The sequence below is a fragment of the Eptesicus fuscus genome, chromosome 9 (genome assembly GCF_027574615.1).
Source record: "Eptesicus fuscus isolate TK198812 chromosome 9, DD_ASM_mEF_20220401, whole genome shotgun sequence".
NCBI classification, from domain to species: domain Eukaryota; kingdom Metazoa; phylum Chordata; class Mammalia; order Chiroptera; family Vespertilionidae; genus Eptesicus; species Eptesicus fuscus.
Genome location: NC_072481.1, coordinates 88,688,896 through 88,705,546, shown reverse-complemented (window position 1 = coordinate 88,705,546; position 16,651 = coordinate 88,688,896). Strand labels below are relative to the sequence as shown.

The 16,651-nt window shown below is 42.8% G+C and overlaps 1 long non-coding RNA gene across 2 annotated transcripts in view; it reads left to right on the top strand.

The window, feature by feature from the left end:
- The first annotated feature begins 1,097 nt into the window (after positions 1 to 1,097).
- Positions 1,098 to 16,651, top strand: part of LOC129150373 (uncharacterized) — a 32,782-nt gene continuing 17,228 nt past the window's right edge. The window contains exon 1 of one of the 2 annotated variants that reach the window (XR_008557114.1): positions 1,098 to 1,189. This is a non-coding gene — a long non-coding RNA (uncharacterized LOC129150373). Of the gene's footprint in view, positions 1,190 to 1,551; positions 1,955 to 16,651 lie in introns of those variants that run through there. The other variant, XR_008557116.1, reaches the window with a different exon arrangement.

Genomic DNA, 16,651 nt, shown 5'->3' with positions numbered 1-16,651 from the left:
TTGAAGAGTGAGTCAGATGAAGGGTGTGAGTGTTGGGGGTAGTTGGGAGGATATAAATAAATCCGTTTACAGGGAAAGGGTGCGGTGGATGGCCTAGCTCTTCAGGCTCCCAGTGCAGGAGCGCACAGCCTGATCCATGTCTACCCACTTGCATGCCTCTCCATCTTGCCAATCCGACTCCTGGCGGGGTGTGTGTGTGGGGGGGTGGGCATGACTTCAGGGACAGCGTGTACCACCCTAGGCTGGCCCAGGTCCCCCCGCACGCCCAAGTTTAGTCCCTCTGGAAGTCGGAACTGAATGTATCCACCTTTCCTGACGAGGATCTAGCGGTTCCCCCAAGCTCTCCGGGCTGGCGGGACCCGCCAGGCCTTCGCGCCGTCCTTCGGGGCCCAGAACAAACAGCCCATGACCCCCTGATGTCCAGGTCACCTTCGCACTCGCCTTGGCCCCACACTTCGCTGCCTTCTCTCCTGCCCCGCGACCGGTTTCCCCCGCCAGCTTTCCCCCGGCCGGGGCCTGCCTTCCAGCGGTACCCACGGTGGAGGTGGTGGTGGTGGAGATGGTGGTGGTGATGGTGGGGAGGGGGGTTTGGACAGGAAACACTTGTGCGAGCCCCGCCGCACTTCCCCGGACTCTGCATCCGCCGCGGAGATGCTGGAAACTAGGGGAAGGCCTCTTACGGCCCTCTCCTAATCTATCCACGAGGCACAGTCTCACAGGCTCCGCCGCCATCCTCCGCCCCCGGCCTCGCGCCCAGCCGGCCGGTGGGGGCCGCTGGGGGCGTGCGCGGCGCGGGGACCACGCGTCGTTCCCAAGACTGGGTCGCGTGGAGGCGCACCCCCCGTCCCACCCCATGGCAGCGGTGCCATCCCTGCATCTCCAGCCAGGCTCCCTCCCACTCGCCCGCACCCAGGTCTGTCCCCCACCGGGCCCGGCGCCGGGGCCCCCAGGCGCCGCGCAGCCCCGGTCCCCGCCGGGCGCGCGGGGGAGGGGCGCGCGGCGCAGGCAAAGTTGCTGAGTTGCTTTGCTCGCTCAGAAGTTGCAGCTGAGACGGCAGCTTCCTCCCCCTTCCTGGACTCGGCGGCTCGGAACGCGCACACACGCCCGCCACTAGCCGCCACCTGCCCTCGCCCCTGTGGCCCCCGCCCAGACTCGGCAGCATCCCTCCCGGCGCCCGCGAGGAGCCCAGGTTTCCAGAGGAGGCGGGCTGGGGGCGGGCGCACGCCGCCTCCCCGCGCCGCCGTGGGGTGGGGATGAGGTGATGGCGGGGGAGGGGCGGGGGAAGGATGCCGTGGGGCTTTTGTACTTGGCTTCACCCGCCAGGCACCCCCCCCCCAGTTTCCCCCTACACACACCCCGCCCTCCCGGAGCGGAGGAGTGTGCGGAAAGGAAAGGGGAGCGGGCGGTGCTTCCAGCCCTCCGGCAGGGGGCTTCGCCGGGGGCGGCGGGAGGGGCTCCACCGGGGGCTGAAGTCACGGACAGGTGCTCGCGAGCCCACGTGACCGGGGAGGGGCCGCGCAGGGGAAGCCGGGGGTGGGGTGGGAGCAGGGGCCGGCTCCCTCCCGGTCCCCCGTGGAGCCCGACGGCGGGCGCAGCCGGCGCGCCGCGGCTGGGGTTTGCTGGCGGGTGGCTCTTCAGGGCGCCGGTGCCCTCGGGGCCTGCCTGGGCGGGGGAGGAAGCCGAGGGGGAGAAAGGGGATGCGAAAGTGGGTCAGGAATGTAACTGGACGCTGCGCACCCACCACGCACCCCCCTCCCCGCCTCCGCTGCGGGCAGGGGCGGCCGCCGCCAGCCTTGGAAAGCGAGTCTTTGCTGTTGTAGTTCCCCAGCATTGTCGGTGGCCGGTTACCAGGGGATCCGGAGGGATGTGTTTCCTGTGACCCTCTGGGAAGAAAAACTTAGTTGCCTCAGTAACCGAGTTTGGCTGGGATGCAGTGATGCAGTGAGTGTTCTAGGTGAGCCTGGCCCAGAGGAGAGGAGGCTGCAGTTGCACGAGGGGGTGGATGAACTTAGTACTGAACCAAAACGTGAAAGGAAAGCTGGCAAGGAGGTGGGTTTTCGCCCTGTTTCATGTTTGTTTTTTACCGTTTCAGAGAGCATAAGAGTTTTTGCATTGGAGGCAAAATGCAGGCACAGGCTGCCATAAATTTACCCAAGTTCTAACAAACGCTGACTTAGTTGATACAACGGTTTGAAGTTGTACCCTAGCATTGAAAAGAACAGGGGACAGTGACAGTTTTGTATTTGGGGAAGGTCTGAGAAACAAACGAGGAAAGTTTTATTAAAAGAAGAAGAAAAAAACCTCAAAGCAGGAGGACAGCAGCCAGGTTAGTTCCCTCCCAAACATGTGATTAGAAGGAGAGATCCAGATTTAAAAGGGATGGGCTTTGGGTTTGAATGCTGGTGACAGGCAGAATCCAGGAAGAAATAATATTAAGAGATGAGACTGCAGAGACAAAGCTTAGCCATGCTGAGCTGGCAGCCAACTCTTGCTGAGCACCTTTCCCAAGTTTGGTCCCGTTGCCCCTCTGCTGGTGTCCTCCCGTGGGCTTTAGTCACACAGGGCAGGGCAGGGCTGGGGGAGCAAGGCCCAGATGGCCACGAGGCCGAAAACTCAGAAGAAGTGTGTAGCTGCTGGAGTTTTATTCAGAAGTTAAAAGGGTGTGTTCGCCTGTAAAAAGATCTTAAGAGTTATGGGAAAGGCTGATTTAGGAATTAATGTAAATTCCTGTTTCCAAGGCGACCCTAGTTAAAGAAATCTAAATTGAGATGTATTTTTGTTTGTTTTTTCTTTAATCCTCACCTGAGGATTTTTTTTTTTAATTGATTTTAGAGAGAGAGGGAGGGAGAGAGAAACATCCATCTGTTGCCTCCTGTACCTGCTTGGACCAGGAATTGAACCCACAACCTTTTGGTGAATTGGAGGACATTCTAACCAACCGTGCCACCTGGCCAGGGCAACATTGAGATTATTTTGAATTAAAGAGTATATTTTCATAGGAAGCAAAAACTAGCAAGTTGAACTTTTATAAATTGAATCACATTATAAATATGTGAAAGAGGTCATTTTGTTGTGAAAACGTCTAACCATTCCCAATTTTCCTCTTTTTAAAAAATTCACTAAGTTGCTCAATAATAAATACAGTTGGCCTTTGGAGTGGTAGACTGGATTTTTTACATTACTTTCTAGATAGAGGATCTTCTATTTACTTATTTTCACTTATGTTGTTTGTAAGTGAAAATAGAACAACAATGGTTGGAAACTGACAAATTTCATATATTGAATAGTCTTTTATTCTGAATGAAAATGGCAGAGTTCTACATGAGTCTTCTGGAAACTTGGAAAAAATGAACCTGTTCATAATCTTAGATTTTGTCGCTCTGTTAAGGAGCATGATTTCCTTCTTTGTTACATAAGTTTTGGGGCACTTTTCAAGAAATGGTGTATGTGTAGGCAGGTTTTCACATGGATTATTTTGGACAGTGCATTGGTAAGCATTCACTGCCGCCCTCAAGACACTTTTTTGAATGAACATATGCTTTAAACAGCCACCTACTGTGTATACAGAATTGTGTTAAGCATTTGGGTCAGGAGATTACAGAGAAGCATATTCATGTTTCTAAAAGAGTCAAGTGTAATATGGTTTAGTTGGGGGTGACAACTAGATGACAAATATAAGAAGTTTAAGTGTTCAGAAGTTAAATAAAAACACCAATATATGCATAAGAAGAGGTGACGAATTCATAGGTGAAATTTATGAGTTGCAAAGTGGAATGATGAGAAGTTAAAAAATTATTTTTCTTCTACTCTCTAAAATGTTAACAATAAACTGTATTGCTTCTGTGGAAGAATAAAAGTTTGCTTATTTTAGGAAGATGTTGCCAGGCAGTCATTGTACGGTTGACTGTCAATGGGAGTTCAGTCGTAAAGTGCCCAGGAACTTCCTGGGAGGTGGGAGGGGTGTGGAGCAGAGGGTGAGAGAGAGAACACACCCTTTCTTTAGAAAGGCTCTGAGGTTGCAGAGTGCTCTTCACGTTCTGGAGGGTAGCTGTCAGGTGGCAGCCATCAGGAAGTGCTCCAGAGTGAGTTGGTAGAACTTGAACTTAGGTCTTAAAGGATGTACCCAATTTTTAAAGCTAAGGCGTTCCCAGTGGTAGAAGTGAGATAAGCCACTTAGGAAGTTGCAGGAGATGGATCAAATGTGTAATTATGTCATTTAAATGTAGATTAGGGACAGACCAATGAGGGATCTGCAGATAATGGGGAATTGTGACAGAATTTTGAGCAAGGGAAATACACAAGTTTAGATTTGGGGACAGTTAATTTTGTGAGTTAGAATGGAGTGGGAGTTTAGGGGCCACAAAAGGCTGTTGTAGAGATCTAAGGGGGCCTGGAAAAGGGTACTATCAGTAAGAACTGGTTGGAAGGCAATGCTTTGTGAGTTGTTCTAAAAGGAAAATGGACGCCGAAACCGGTTTGGCTCGGTGGATGGAGCGTCGGCCTGCGGACTGAAGGGTCCCGGGTTCGATTCCGGTCAAGGGCATGTGCCTTGGTTGCGGGCACATCCCCAGTGGGGGGTGTGCAGGAGGCAGCTGATCGATGTTTCTCTGTCATCAATGTTTCTAACTCTCTCTTCCTCTCTGTAAAAAATCAATAAAATATATTTTTAATAAAAATAAAAAATAAAAGGAAAATGGACAGTATTTTATATTGTTTAGATGTAGAAGGCAATGGACTTGGAGTTAAAGGTGACCAAGGATTTAATCTAGATGCCTTGAGCGGTGGTACTATCAACAGAAAATGGAACAGGAAGCCAGTGTTCAAGATGAACTGAAGAGCTGATTTGAGAATGGAATTCGAAGCCGTGACTGGCAGCTGGGTTTAGGAAAAATGGATGAGTCCTGGCTGAAAGTAGAGATATGAGTCATCTACATAGAAGTAGGTGATTGTTGGTCAGTGGTACAGAATGAACTGAAGTTGAACTTGATGGCAAAGGACCAGTTTTAGGTAACATTAGAATATATATAATTTTTCAAAATTCTCCTCTTTCCTCATAAAAGTACAAGGAGGTAGTCATTCCTGGGGCTTTGGTTTGAGATGATCTACTGAATCAGCACTGTTGCACCCTAGTGCTTTAACCCAGCAGCTCCCTAACCTGGTGCATCAGATTAATGGGTCCCACCCACAGGCACTGAATCACAATATCCTTGGCTGGCAGTCTGTTTTGTTTGTTTGTTTGTTTGTTTGTGTTTTGGGGGGGGGGGTTGGCAGTCTGCATTTTTTAAAAAATGTTTTAAAAATAGGTTTATTGATTTTTTTTTTTAGAGAGGATGGGAGAGGAACAGAAGTTAGAAACATCCATGGGAAACATAGATCAGCTGCTTCCTGCACGCCCCCTATTGGGGATCGAGCCTGCAACCCCAGGCAGATGCCCTTGACCCGGAATAGAACCAGCGATCTCTGTGATGCATGGGACAATGGTCAATCCACTGAGCCATGCCGGCTGTATTTTTAATAAGCTTTACAAGTCTGTCTGGTGTGGAGTCCTCTGGGGGACCCAGTGCCTTAGCCAGTTTGTTCCACCGTCTGAGACCTCCCCCTGAACCTGTCTCCCCTTGAGAGAGCAAGAGTTCTTACTTTTCATGACTTGGTTTCAGCCTGCTTTGTATCTGATGGACAGTCATTGATAGGCAGTGCTTGAAGTTGTTTATATCCAGATGACCTGCTGCTTTCCAAATTTAGCTCTAGTTTGGAAGCCTGGATGGATGTGTCAGAAGTCCTCTGTCCTGCTAGGTGGGAAGGATTTGGGTTGAAGTGCTGTGTGTGTGCTGAGTGACTCACACAGTGTCCATCGAAGCATGTTGAGGATGATGCAATATCCCAGGCCCTGGGCAGACCACTTCCTGTACCTTTGGCTACGCAGACCCAGGGTGTGGCGTTTGGCAGTATTCTCAGGAGGAGACTGGCTGATCCTCTCCAAGGGCGCTGAGTAGTCAGAGGTAAGGGAAGGCAAGCTCTGGGCGTTAAACCCCACAGGTGTTCTAGTTTAGAGAGAAATGAATAGTCAGGAGAGAGGGGTTGGATTTCTGAAAGGTGATGACTACTCACCTCTCTCAAGGAATACCTGTCTGTCTGTGTATCTATATATTTCTTTATTGTCAGAAAAACAAAAGTCTCTCCTACTGAGCAGCAGTGAACATTTTGTCACGGCCAAATTCAGTTAGCCTGATGCCAGTGATCTGGCTACAAAAGATCATTTGCTCTTTTCCTTTCTTGTTTAGAACCTGTAAAGAGACAAATTCACATGTCCATATTACTACCTGTCTGGCAGGCCAGCAGGCAGAAACTAATGATTAAAATTGATGGTAGAGGGTGTAGGGGCAGCAACCCCTCCTCCCCCCACATACAGAATTTAAACTCTCCATATTTCTAAGTCTCTAACTGTTGTAGCCAACGAGGGTGTTTTTGTGGAAGATGATAGAATCTAAATTGTTCTTTAGTTCACTGTGGTCAAATACATATCATAAAATTTACTGTCTTCACCATTTTTAAGTGTGCAGTTCAGTACAGTTAAGACAATCACTTTCTTGTGTAATAGAATCCAAGTTTTTTAATTCGTTTAGAATATTAGGGGGTATTCTGAAAACATCAGAAAGTGAAACCCAGGTTACACAAAAACTGTGAATGAGAGAGAATAGTATTAAGTGCAAACAGCGCATTCATATTCTCTCCTGAGAGAAGGCAGGTAGATGGCTCTTGCACGATGGGCTTGCCCAAGTGCACCCATCCGCAGCAGCTAATTGTGCAGAGAAGACAATTTTGTGCTTGAGGTTTCTTTAAGAAGCCAGAAGTAGTGCTAGTATCTTGATACAGATTTTAAAGTTTTCTTGAAGCTGTGAGTGCAGAATGAGAGAAGGTGCTCAGTCAAATGTGAATTTACAGAATTTAATTTACACAATTTCCTAGACTTTCCAGAGTTTGTTATTGTATATGCTGTGGAAAAATTTTCCTGACATACACTGAGGGGCAGGTAATATTTGCTGATGTTATCCTAGTTTTTCTAGTGAAATACATATTTTTATGAAAATATGGGTATAAACAATAAAGATTCTAAATGAGCAAGAACCTCTAAATTTATTGTGATATAAATGATCACATCATTAAACAAAACCTTTTTAAAGTTTAAGTAGTTAAGATTAACAAGAAAAATTGGAAACATTTTTGGTGTTCATCAGAGTTCATAGTAGACCCAATCTATAGCTCACTCCTTTTTTTTTTTTTTTTTTACATTAGAAAATTTATTTTCACAACCCCTTACTGTTTGCACTCAGTCACTCATAATACCCACAAAACAGGTTTGAAGCTAGTCGGTCCAACAGGATGTCAACTGCAGTTCCAAAGAAGTTGTGGGTTCATGCTTTACTAAAGGAGACATGCCTTCATTCATCCCTCCTGGTTTTGGAGTTTGTAGCTTATGTAACAACCCTCCATTTAAAAAGTGCTGTCAACTTTGAAAAGAACGTATAGAATCCTTCTGAGTTTACCTTATTCAAAGCTGGTTTAGTAAACTTTTGCTTATCGGTCCTGAGAAGATGTGTTAAAACCAGTTTGGCAACTTTTTTTTTTTTTTTTTAATATAGCATGCTAGAGGGCCTTGTGAAAAGAGTTTTGAAACACTCTCAGTGTTGGAACTAAAACTGAATAATTTTTTTTTAAGCAAGGATATTCATGATATATGTTTCTCTGTGTTTAGAGGACTCATCTTTTAAAAGCCAAGATTTCGATCTTTTGTAGCCACATCATTGGCAATGGAAGTAATACCAGGCGTGGGCCATTGAGAGTTTCACCATGAACTCGGAAGACAGTTTCTTTTGTATGAATACCGGCATATTCACAGTCCTGCACACATGCGCTCCCAATGTAATTGACTAATTCTGGGGGTTTTTTCAGAGCAATTTTGTGTATTGTACACAAATCAAAATATATTGATAGCACAAGGTAAGTTGATATATTTGACTTTTTGGCATTCTGAATGGGTTCTTTTTTTGGGCATTTTTAAAATATTTTAAAATAACAATTACTTTGAAGAAGATTTTGTATTGATTCCAGCTGTGCATCATAGTGATTAGACAATTGACTGAGTTGTTTAGAAGCAGACTTTGAATACTTTGTACTCTACTGGTATAGAAATACAGCATTTCAAATGAGAGCCCTCTCTAGAGGATTAATTTGGGAGTCAATCATGTGAACTATTTGAAGGGTATGAATTAACTATTTCATAGGGTAGTTTTAGAAGGGGTTTGTCCTTCCCAACGCAGTGTAGCCATGAGCTTCAACTGATTTCCCAAAAGAAAGTGGTCATTAATTCATATTCCTGCATCACAAATCTATAAAACATGCAAGTTCAGATGATCCTGGAAGTCTAGCATATCTCAATTTTTATTTTTTTTTAAACTGAGTTTTTACGTTTTACTAGAAAAAAACTCCTACTTTTAAAATCAAACCATCCCGCAATCTACATGGGCCTATTTTGTGATGCAACTATGATAAACGTAGGACATTTCTGTGCTGCATGTTAGTACAGACATAGATGGTTCTACAGCCATTCCCTTTTGCTTTGTCATTTCTGTGTTTAGCAGGGCCTTCTGCCTGCTGAAATGTCAGCCCTCAGACTCATGTGTATTTTGCTTTTGATTACCTTGGTCCTCAGCCAGCCTCACATTCGACACTTTCCGCATAGGCAGTACATAGGTGCTTCTTGACGTTGAGCTGTTAATCTTTTTATTATTTCCTGTCACTTTCGCCATGATTGATGTTCTTGAGCCTGAAGGGGGAAAAGTGATGAAAATGACTTTGAAAACAGCTTTGAAAAGGAGTATTTTAAGTTGGACTTGGGTCTTACCTGAGTCCATGAAACGATTGAGCAAGCACACAGTCTGTTTTGTAAGGTGGTGCTTGAGCACTTTGTAGTAGAATGGAAGAGGCCTTTCCTGGTATTTTTGCAGTAAGTCTGAATTCCACGTCAGCCGCGTGAGGTATGGTGAGAACTCACAGATGGTCTGGACTTAGTTCTATGGGAAGGTTTCAGAAAGGAGTGCTCTTTCCTTTGGGATTAAAAATGAAATTCTTTTTGAGTTGTAGGCACTACCAAAACTCAGACCCTGTTGTCTCCTCCAAATTCCCCTTACCCTATATCCCATTCACTAATTCTTGGCTTGGCTTTGGAAGCTCTTCCCTCCCCCCACCCTAGTCCTGTAGCATGCAAGGTGACCCACTAGAATGAGAAAAGAAAGTATTAGGACCTCTATTGTATTTCTAGCTTATTCTTTTTTTTTTTTTTACTTTGTTAAAATTGTGATAAAATAGAAATAACATAAAATTTGGTGTTATAATCATTTTAAGAATATAATTCAGTAGCATTGATTACATTCAGTATTTTGAACAACCATCACTATTATCTATTTCCAAAATTTTTATGACCCCACCGGAAACCTTATACCGATTAAGCCATAACTTCCCATGCTTACCTTTACCCTCTAATCTCCTTTCTGTCTTTTTTTTTTTGCTCATTCTAGATATTTCATGTAAGTGGAACCATACAATATATGTCCTTTTGGATCTGACTTATTTCACTTAGCATAATGTGTTCAAAGTTTATTCATGTTGTAGCATGTGTGAGTACCTAATTTCTTTTTGTGGGTGAGTAATAATCCATTGTCTATATAACCACATTTTGTTTATCCATTCCTGTGTTGATGGACATTTGGGTTGTTTTTATACTTTGGCTATTTTGAATAATGCTGCTGTGAATTTATATAGCATGGCTGTACAAGTACCTGTTCAAATCCCTGTTTCTGTTTTTTTGGGGGTATATACCTAGGAGTAGAATTGCTGGGTTGTGTGGTAACTCCATGTTTAACATTCTGAATTGCCACACTGTTTTCCATTCCCACTAACAATGTACAAGGGTTACAATTTCTCCCCATCTTTGCCAGCCCCTGTTATTTTCTTCCTTTTTTTTTTTTTTTAATCATAGCCATCCTAGTGGATATGAAGTGGTTTCTTGTGGCTTTGATTTTCATTCCCCTGATGACTAATGATGTGGAGCATCTTTTCATGTGCTTACTGGTCAATTGTACGTCATCTTAAGAGAACTGTTCATTAAGTCCTTTGATTGTCCATTATATATATTTTTATTTATTTACTTACTTACTTAAGGGAGGAAGAGAGAAACACCGATTTGTTGTTCCACTTATTTATGCACTCATTGGTTGTTTCTTGTATGTGCCTGACGGGGATCGAACCCACAACCATGGCACATTGGCACTATATCTAACCAACTGAGCTACCTGACCAGGGCCTAATATATGTTTTATTATGTCTAATAGCAGTATATAGTTAATAAATAAAAATACACATGTGATTGATATATGCATAATGTTTTTTTAACATAAGGGATATACTTTTAAAAGTTTGGAAACAATGATTATCTATACATATAAAAGCCTAAGTGACCATTTGACCATTCGCTATGATGCGCACTGACCAATAGGGGGCAGACACTCAATGCACAGGCATGGAAACATGGAACAGACTGATGAATCTCAGAGGGAAGGAGGGGGGAGGGTGGGAAGAGATTAACCAAAGATCTTATATGCATACTAGAGGCCCAGTGCATGGATTCGTGCACCGGTGGGGTCCCTCGGCCTGGCCTGTGGGGATCAGGCTGATTCCATGCACTGGGCTTCCGACATCCCCCGAGGGGTCCCGGATTGTGAGAGGGCACAGGCCAGGCCGAGGGACCCTACAGGTGCACGAATCCGTGCACTGGGCCTCTAGTAGACTATAATCATGATCCATTTTATTTATTGGCCTAACATTAGCAGGAAACTATTAATGAAAATTGTTAAGCGAATCTGATTTGGTCAAATATAATTCATTTACTGCAGTCTCCATATGAAACTAACCACAGGATCCCAGGGCTATCTTTTAGGGTGTTTCCTTTTGGTACTTAAGAAAGCAAATCTTCTTGGATGGCTTTCCAGTTAGACTTGTCTCATGTTCAGTTCTATTTTGTGGCTAAGAATGGCATTCCAGGGTTCTAGTGTATCTTATTAAGAGATAGAAATGGTCTTCCATGCCACGTCACATAGGAGAACCAGAAAGTACAGAATAAAGCTAACGGGAGAGGCTTGGCTCTAAAATAGAAGTAATAATAATTATTTGAATGCTATTTATAAGATTTGCTTGATTATATAAAGAGATTTGCTTTTGAGGGATTGAACTGCCCTAATTTAATGATCTAGTAAGAGCATTTTAGGCCTTGGGTTGATTTTATTTTTTTAACAGATAGGTTTTTTTATTGTTCTAGTCTTTGAAAGTAAACTTCGTGAAGTTGCCCTAAAATGCCGGCTTCCATCAAGGGTGTGACATTACCATCCTCGCACATCCTGGTGTATTCCTTGGACAGTGTCCACTCTGGCAGGCGTTTTCTAAATAAAACATTTGATTCAGTAAACAAGTGTTTTATCCAGCAGCCCAAGTGGAGAATTTTAAAACCACTGTTTTTGTTTGGCCAGCAAACATTTTGTTTCAATCCTCTGAAGTTAAACAAGTGGGTAAAATTTAAGTGGCTTCCTAGTAAAAACAAATGCAGAACTGATTTCAGAAAACTCCGCTGAGTAGAAATCTATTTGCCCTCTTAGTGTCAGTTTAGACATTTGGAGAAATAATTGTACTTCTCTATAGTTTTGTACTTAGTTGCAGTCAGAGTGGAAAGTCTTAGGGTTGGGCAAGGGCTCTTAATTATTTTTTTTTTAATGAAGAAGATGAAGATGAAAAAATTTAGAATTATTAAATAAAAAATATTGTTATATTGCTTTACTTAAATATTATAACTTGTCTTTAAAACGTGACTAAAACACCATCAGTATTGGCTCTGCCCTGCATTTCTTACTGCTTCTGTAATCATTTCAATGGTACTGCATCTGCTACCAACCAACATCAATGTTAATGATCAGGCTCCATCTTTTAACTTTTATAGAAATGGTAGTAAAGTCAGATTTTGGTGAGTTGTTGCTTTTATTTGGGATTCCTTATAATTGAACATTCTAGCTGTCTTTAATGGATTATCTTCTGAAATATACTTTTGAATTTTTAAATTTGGAAGTTTGTGGGCACCTTTCATTTTAAAAGGCATTTCTCTTCTATTGGGGAAGATGACTTGCACTCTCTTAAGAGGGTAATCAGAAATTCAGAACCACAGCATACATGCAGAAGAATGTAGAAAATAGATGGATATCTGTGGTTGAATGAATATTGGCAAGTGGACTCTCATATAAACCCCAGCCAGATTGAGAAATAAAACATTGCCTTAGAACCTTCTCTACTTTCAAAACCACCTTTCTGTTCTCTCCATAGGAAGCCTACAGTTATATGGATATACTTAAATTACATCACTTAGTTTTGCAAGTGTTCAGTATGTAACACTTTTTACTTACTTGTTTTTATCAACAATATGATTGCAAGACTTAATTAACCACGTTGATGCCTATAGCTGTGGTTATGGGTTTTCACTGTTTAGTATTCCTCTGTACTGTGACGGTGCATTAATCTATTTTACTGTTGATGGGTATTTGAACTGTTTCCAGCTTTTGACTTTTATGAAAAAGGCTGGTACACACACACACACACACACACACACACACACACACACACACACACATATATATAATTTCCTGTATAGATGTGCAATAGATTTTGAAGGTATATGTGGAAGATGGATTGTAGGGCCATAGGGTATTTGAGTGTTTAACTTGATGCTATAATTTCAAACTGTTTTCCAAAGTGTTCGAGTTTGCATTTCTGAGAGCTTTATTGCTCCACATCTTCACCACAGTTTGATATTGTTAGGCTTTCTAATTGTTGTCTATCTGGTGAATGTGTTACGGTGTCTCATTGTGTTTTGTGTGTTTTTTAATCTTCACCTGAGGATATTTTTTCCATTGATCTTTAGAGAGAGAATGGAAGGGAGGGAGAGGAGAGGAGAGGAGAGGAGAGGGGAGGGGAAGGAAGGGGAGGGGAGGGGAGGGGAGGGGAGGGGAGGGGAGGGGAGGGGAGGGGAGGGGAGGGGAGGGGAGGGGAGAGAGATTACTTCCTCCATATACTCCCACCAGGGCCGGGGATTGAACCTGCAACTGAGGTATGAGCCCTTGACCAGGAATCGAACCAGTGGCCTTTTGGTCCATGAGCCAACACTCTTTTTTTTTTTTTTTTCCCCGAATTATGGAGTCATTCATTAAAAGCTGGCGGCATACGAGGGAGCAAAAGCGCTCCAGACCTTGCAGCCCCAAACAGCTCGCCACATCTGGCTTATATTGGCAGAATATCACAAAAGTATTGATTACATCTTTGGGTCTCATGAGCCAACACTCTTGACCACTGAACCAAATCAGCCAGTCTCATTGTGGTTTTATTTTGCTTTTCTCTGATTAATAATAAGGCTTTTGGTCATTTGGTTACCCTATTTTCTTTAAATATATTTTTATTGATTTCAGAGAGAAAGGGAGAGGGAGAGATAGAAACATCATTGATGAGGGAGAATCATTGATTGGCTGCCTCCTGCACGCCCCACACTGGGGATCGAGCCCACAACCCAGGCATGTGCCCTGACCAGGAATTGAAGTGACCTCCTGGCTCATAGGTTGACACTCACCCACTGAGCCAGGCCAGCTGGGCCAGAATCTTTAGAAGGATGGTGTCCAGCTTCCTGGGTTCAGATCCTGGCTCCACTCCTCATTGGTCGCATGACCCTGGAGAATTTATTTAACCTTAATGTGCCTCAATTTCCTTACTTGTAAAATAGGGATCATAACAGTACCTACCTTATAAGGTAATTGAGAGGATTAAATGATTAAATGGTTACATATAATATGTGTAAAGAACTTAGAATAGTGTCTAGCACATAAGTGCATGAACGTTGATTTCTTTATTTATTTATAACCTTTACAATGTCCCAAGAAAGTTTTTAAATTTTCTTTATAAAACTATGATATATGTAAAATATATTTCTATATATACATATAACATAAAAATATATATTATATATATTCCTAGGAACCTTACAAATTTTAATGCTATTGTAAATGGTATTTTAAAAGATTTTTTGGAGGGGTTTACAATATTCCTGTGTTTTTATTAGTATGTTTTATGAGTTGATGATAGTAATGTTTGATTAATAATTATTAAGTGCTTGTGTTGCATAAGATGCTGCTAGGAGTAGGTAAGAAATATGGACACTTCCATCTGGGTGATTTTCCATCACAATTGCTGCTCTGGTTTCATGGGATTGAACATATTATGAATTTTGCATAATTTTAAACCATTGTATCTCATTGACTTCTGTTGTTAAAGCCTGTCTGAGCGTTTGGGTGGTCTAGTTCATTTTATCTTGCACAGCAGGCTACTTTCTGTTCATTATCTCTTTTTAAACGTATGAGATCATTACACATCAGTATTTGCTTATGGACCATCCCATCCCCAGTGTGCTTCAGGTCCTATTTTTTCCTAAATTCTGTACTGAGGAGGCCACACCCTTTGAGGTTGGAGCCCTGACTGTACATTGACTCACATCTGGTAAGTAAGCTTTCCCTGGAGGAAACTCATGTTGCTCCTTTTCTATTTGTCACACACATCTCTGTGGGGTTGTAGTAATTCTTTCTTTTAATAAGAAGGAAAAAAGGAAAAGAAAACAGTAGAGAGATTTCCCCTTGACTTGTGTCTTCCTCTGGTTTCAGGTCTAAGCTTTCTGGTCACATGGTACTTCACCTCACGTGGGAGGTGAAGACCCAAACTGCCAGGCTCTGTGTGATTTCACTTTGTGTTGCAGGAGGCAGAAACTCAAAGTGAAACCAATGAAAAAAACCAATGTGTTCTTAATGGTTTTTACCCAAACCATAAATCTGTCTCTGGGAGGGAGAGGGGAATCACCCAGCATTTGATCCGGTTTCTTTAGCATGTTCCAGGGTAGTAGTTGCCAGTTCAGTGAGCCTGGGCTGGCTCACTCAAGGGGTTCACTGAAAATGCAGATTCCATGGCCGACCTAGGCCAAGGGAATAAGACAGTGAGTCAGGGATTTAAATATTTTAAGATACCCTGACAGTCAGTAGGACCTGGTAACAATGCTGAAGTTATGGTAGGCTCAGGTATTCACTGATCACATATTAATGGGGCCGAAACCAGTTTGGCTCAGTGGATAGAGCGTCAGCCTGTGGACTGAAAGGTCCCAGGTTCGATTCCAGTCAAGGGCATGTACCTTGGTTGCAGGCACATCCCCAGTAGGGGGTGGGCAGGAGGCAGCTGATCGATGTTTCTCTCTCATCGATGTTTCTAACTCTCTATCCCTCTCCCTTCCTCTCTGTAAAAAATCAATAAAATATATTTTTTAAAAAGAACAAAAACAAAACAAAACATATTAATGGGAAATTTCACAAGAGGTTTAAGATAATATAGCCAACCCCAATTAAGTGCCGTGTGTCAGGCACTTCACATTTAAAACTAGGTATTGTGATTAGCACCATTTTATAGAAGAGGAAACTGAGGCACAGAGAGGTAAAGTAACTTGCTCAGAGTAAAAAAGTTGATGCAGAATTGTCTTTGTTGATCCTCAGAGCAAAATCCTTCCTTTTGTTAATTACAAAACAAACAAACAAAAAAAAACAGAAAACTGGCATACAGCAGAAATGGGCCCAAAAGGTCTACTTGGATCATAACTGTGCCTTGGTATTGTGTTATGTGACTTATAAATTATTCCTTTAGGAAGTCCTTACTGAGCATTCAGATACCCCATGGCCTGGGGTAGGAATTCCACAAAAGGAAGGCATATACAGGCAATCATAGTTTCTTAGACAAACAGGTAACTTCTTAGCAGATGCCCATGCAGAAATGAAAAGACTTTGGGATAGAATAGAAATATTACCCTATACCAAGCTCTGTGATAAGTGTTTTACATGTATTTTCCCATTTATTCCTCATAAGAACTCTCTTCATTAACTTCTATTAATAATCAATGGAACAGGTAGCTAAGGCTTAGGGATGTGAAGAAACTCATTCATGGTCATACAATTTCTACATCGTGGTTGTAATATGAAGATAATGCCTCTCTCTCCAGAGATTAGCCTTGTTTCACTGTATTTTCTGCTTTTGACTTAATAATCAAATAGGATTTTCTGTTTTCTAGAGAATTGCTATCTATGTCATAGTAACCCAGACATCCCAGTAGATAAACAGATGAAAGAGCCATGGTAAAGCACTCTGTGCTTTAAAGAGACCTTTTCAATGGCTTATAATGTCCTACATCGTTTGCTTGGCTTCCCTGTTTTGTCCCCTGGTTCTGTTGTCTTTGCCTAACCACTTGGCCAGGTAAGAATCCATCAGAGCTAATATCATGGCCAGAATCATGGCCTCTAACAAGATTGACAGATGTCTAGAAACTGGAGGAGACCCAAATGTTTTTGAAGGAACATCATAACTTTGCCCATAAGTACTCAATTTGCTTACCACTGTACCAAATATGGTCATGTTCTGTGCCCTAATTGGGCTCCTTAATTTTCATGAGAGGATTTCAATGTCTAGTATTGAGCAACATGTAGGT